The sequence below is a fragment of the Podarcis liolepis genome, assembly GCF_965112155.1.
Source record: "Podarcis liolepis genome assembly, chromosome: 5".
In the NCBI taxonomy this organism is placed as follows: domain Eukaryota; kingdom Metazoa; phylum Chordata; class Lepidosauria; order Squamata; family Lacertidae; genus Podarcis; species Podarcis liolepis.
In genome coordinates, this window is record NC_139556.1 from 44,285,811 (window position 1) to 44,290,907 (window position 5,097).

A 5,097-nucleotide genomic window follows, 5' to 3' on the forward strand; every position below is an offset into this window, starting at 1 on the left:
AATCAATCCAGTCTCCAAGTTGCCTTCTTATATGAGGCTTCCTGGCACAAATGCTTCTTGGCTTCATCATTCTCTGATCACATTACAATAGGGAATGAAAGTCATGTGATTCATTGAACACATATTTTCCATAAGCTTGTTCCAGTGCTTTGAATCATGTTTACATTCACAGTTATTCCAAAACAACCATCCATTATCATCCTTCGCTGGTGTCTGATGTGATAGTTAACAGCTTTCTGCATTTTAAGTGAAGTTCTACATGAAATCTGAATTATTATTGGGCTTAAATATCTTAACATATTATTTAAATGCAAATTCCACCTGAAAAATTCCATCTTGTTGCTACAGTCACTAGTAAACACCCAGAGACCAAACAACCTATATTCCTAACTCTTTTTAGACCTATGGTTGCTGGCAGTAATTTCAACCTTAATGTCTATAAACCATTAGTACCTGCAATAATCTCTGCCCTAGCCAGTTGATCCAATTGCTGATAGGGCAGTTCAATCATAAAAACAGGACTGGGGAAACTCCAGGTGTTGTTGGCTTACAACTCCCATTATCCCTGACCATGGGCCATATTCAGTGGTGGGTGGAGCCCAGTAGGACCAGAAGGTAGGTAAGTCAACAGTAGGTGGAGCCGGTGGCAATGACAGGTGGAACCAACTAATTCTAATTCTGTCTCTGTAGTCCTTCCTGCTGAGTTCCACTAGAGCAACACTGAGACTAAGATGGAGGAAATTGACAAGCAGTGGGTTCACCCCAATGGACCAGCCTCCATTGCTCATACTGACTAGTGGAATAATGGGAGTTGCGGTCCAAAAACATCTAGAGGGTTACAGTTTCCCCATCTCTGCACAAATGCCCTCCTAATACAACTTCAAGTTTGCCAAGCTGTGCCCCATATCCTCCTTGCCTCTCCCAAGCTCTCCATATCTCCTCAGCTCTTGCCTAGCCATGCTCCAGATTTGCTTCATGTCACTGCAGTCTTGCATTCCCTTCCTCTTGGCCTTTCCTGCACCACCAGTCTTCTTATACTTGACTGGAACCTGATCCCTGACATTGCTGAAACATTTTCCCTCTGAACATTGGGGCTTGGTGGGAAGATTCTTTGGGGCAAAATTTTAATGTGTGCTAGATTTAGGTCTAGGCCAAATCCTGCTGTGCTACAATTTACCACTTGTTAATTCCCCTTTACAAAAGCCAACTGGAAAACCTTCCCTTGAGTCATTCTGGCCTGAAAAATTTAAAACCATTTGCAAAAAAAAAACAAAAACACTTTTAAAATGACCAATCAGGTTTTGTCTTGAACCCAGAGGACAGTCCTCAGCATGAGCAAAACTAACTCACACACTGAGTTACCTAAGAAAAATTACCTGAAGGGTTAAGTCTCAGCCATTCAATATATGGTCTGTGGCCAACTCTAATGCCAGAAAAAGCCCCAGATCCCATTTTTTAAAGCAACTTTTGCTTTTCCCCATAGAAAGTTGCTTAAGTCTCTTGTCTAAGTCATCTGGAACTATTTACTCTGTTGGAATGTTTATGCATTGCACCTGTTCTCTTATTGTGCCTGTCTGGACTCAAGCCCACAGTGAGTCTTGAACTGGCAACCTCCCGAATCTCTCTGGCAGGGCTTCAGTTTGTTCTTCACACACCCACTCAGCTCTGGCCAAAATAAGAAACTGATATGAGTCCAGCCACAATAGTCAAGGAAGCCTCTTTGTACCATTAGGTCAGGCTCCGTACCCTGCAATGCTTATAAAAACCTCTGGGTCAGGTTTGCTTGCTGGCCTGAACAAATAGGAAACCTGTTCTGGCTAGAGACTGTTGTCACTTGGTTCCCCTCGTCCGTCTCGACTTCTCCTGCCTCACTTTCAGAGTTGGGTCTGACAGCAGCCTTTTGTGTGAGAAATCATAATATACAATGTGGCCTTTGGGCCAAATGGATTTCTTGCCCCTTCTAGTACCATGGCATTATGAAAAGGGCATCCTAATACAGCAAACCAGGTGTGACTCCTGTGTGAGAACTCTTCTAGGGCAAAATTATTGCTATTAAGAAACAGTTCAATTTGGACACAGCGCAGCAGCTCTACGGATCATCAATAAATGTCCTGTTTTTGCAACTTGAACAGGCCTGGAATAAGCAAAACAGATCTGTATGGAATATAAAGACACTGCCTTTGGCTTAATGGCATGTGATCTGAATAAGACCTCTGCTCTGCACACTGTGATACCAGCACCCAGATGGCCTAAATATCAAAGCCACCTGAGCTCTTCACAGTCACAGCTTAGATGCTGGGATGCAACCTTTATTATGTCGTGAAGTTGTATCAAAGCAGATGCTTGTCTGTCCTACACAGTAGTCTCCTGGTTGGAACAAGCCCTTCTGTGCAATAAGCAGATCCACATTGATTTCCACACGGTCCTTCTTCCTACCCCCACCTTTTTAACAGACAGGCAAGACAAAGTAGGTCAAATAGATTTCCAAGCACAAATCCAAATAGAGAAGCAATTTGTGTATCAGCCGCTTCTAACAGATTCTTTGTTATTTTCATACACCTGGCGCATTGCAGCTGAATGGAGGTTTCAAACTCTTCTATCAATACGGAAGATGCTTGAAGTTTGATGGGGAAATAACTGATGATTTGCCAGTTAGGTCTCCTAACAGAGGTAGACAAGGATGCTGAGTGCCACGAATAAAGCCATTCTTTTAAAAAAAGGATTTGGAAGAAAGGATTTGTTTCGTTAAATGTTTTAATGAATTTCCCACAAGGTATAGGTTAAAACAAACAAACCCTGTGGCCTACGTTAATGATCAAAAGTTAAGAAACTCTTTGGAAATAGCTAAGAAAAGGGATGATAAATTATACCAAAAGACCGAATCCCTATTGTTTCGCCATTTATACACATTTAAAATGCAATTTTATATGTCATTAGTAACATGCGTGTACCCATTGGCTGTCAATGGGATTTGCCAAAGCATAACTGATGACAGGTTTGCATCCTCGGAGACTGAAAGTGTTATCAGACATGAAGTTTAAATAGTTGCTTGTGCTTCTCTCATGCTATTTATGTGAGTGTGTAATCCTTGTTAAGTGCAAAACGGGAAGGAAAAGAGAGACATTTGTCATTTGAATGAGCATTCTGGCCAGCACAGGCTTCACATCTGCATTACAAAGCAATATTTTAAAAAACACTACAAGTCTCATGTGTGAAAAGACCCAGAGGATGGAAAAGTTTTCAAGCATTGACATCTTGCCTCCAAGGGACACCGCCAGCACAAATCCTGTTGACTTCAGTGACACCGCCAGTTGAGGGCATTGTGAGGACTAAGCTGTTCTTTATGACAATTTGTATTATGCTCTGCATTCGCTTTGTCATATTAAAATAGGTTCAGTATTCTAAACGGGATATCCATTACTAGGGCATTAGGGCACTACAGCTGAAGCCTTTTGAGGCAGAATGAAAATGGCAGTGCACTTATACTAAGCTGTTTCTAGCAGACATTCAAATGTGACTTACAATCTAAGCAGTATTAGAAATAGATACCAGTGCTCTCTACAGGAGTCACAGCAGAGACAAGGATGTAGAGTCGGTATCCACACACCTTCTCAATTAATTAATTTTAGTTCTGGTTTGGATTATAGTGCTCCTAGAGTTAAGGTGAGTAGCAAAAACAAAGCGCCTTCATGATAACCCTTAACGTGCTGCAGCTTATAAAAATGGCGGGGGAAATGGCGGGAAAATAATTAAGTAGGAAATGGATGGAAGGGAATTGGGGCACTGAGTAGCACAGAATGTCCCAGGTTCCCAAGTTTCGCCAACAGATTGTGTGGCTACTGTATCTTGAGTGCAGCCTAACTATTCAAATCAGATCATGATAGTAAAATCTATTACTAGTCGAGTGTTCCTTGAAGAAATGTTATGTTGGGTCTTTTTACCATATGTCAAAAAAAGATCAGAGTACACAAAACTTTATGTGTATTATGGTTTAGATTCAAATGAAGCAGGAAAGTGTGGAGAGGGAGACGGATTGTGAAATTTTACCAATATTGCTCTCTCTTGCCTTTGTATGACTATCTGAAGTATTAGAGTGTCATATTTAAGATATTGTTAATAATATGTATTAAAGTCTTGTGTGAGTAAGCTAGTTGTAGGCTTCCAGTGCAAACTAGGATTTAAGCATGCCTTCCAGGGAGGCTTTTATTACATCCCCAGAGAGGTCTCCGGGGTAAGAAACAGGCTAGTATTCATAAGCCAACTGCAGATAAGGCCGCACTTTTTCTGCTTCATATGATAGGCATGGTTGTCAGACAAGCTGTGCATTGTTTGAGTCTTTTTCTGTATTTGCGTGACTTATAATACTGCGGGTATTTGTGTGAAGCCCACAGTGTACTGCCAAATGATCTAGGTTGCACTGTACATGCTATGCCTAATACCAGAACTGCAGCTTGTCCCAGAATTAGGGAACCAACAGTTCCACTTATGCGAATCAAAGGATGTGGGGACAAAGCATCTCGGTATCACTTACAAATTACTGAAGCACAGCGTTGAAGAGACTTGTGGGCATCAGCTCTTAGAAAAGAATTTGGTCAGCTATACTTTCCATTCACAACACAGTAAGATGACTCTTCTCTTGGTGACAACTCCTTTCCCCTTCTGCAACTCAAGTGAGCTTTGGGTCTGTGCCACAGTTTGAACTAGCCACTTAACATAGTCACACAATTTATTTATAGCAAAGTAAGCCCTCCTGTGCTTTCTGCTGAATAGAGCTGGGGCAGTTCATCTGCATGATGGAGAACCCATCAGCTGCAAGGTAGATTAGGTTTATTATCCAATGAATAGGTGACTTTGCTCTGAACATGCGAAATGGCAAGCTGACTGCAGTGCGGGACTGCTGGGTTGCCATACATATATATTAGAATATATATTGAAGGAAGAACAAACACTGCACCAGTGACAAATCTTTAAATAAACTTGTACTTGTGTTGAGCTGTCTGTTTCTTTAATCTACTTAATACATTCCCCTTGGAGAGGGAGAATGGAGCTGAAACCTTTTTAGTTTAAAATGTGCACATAAAAACACTGAATGGAGAG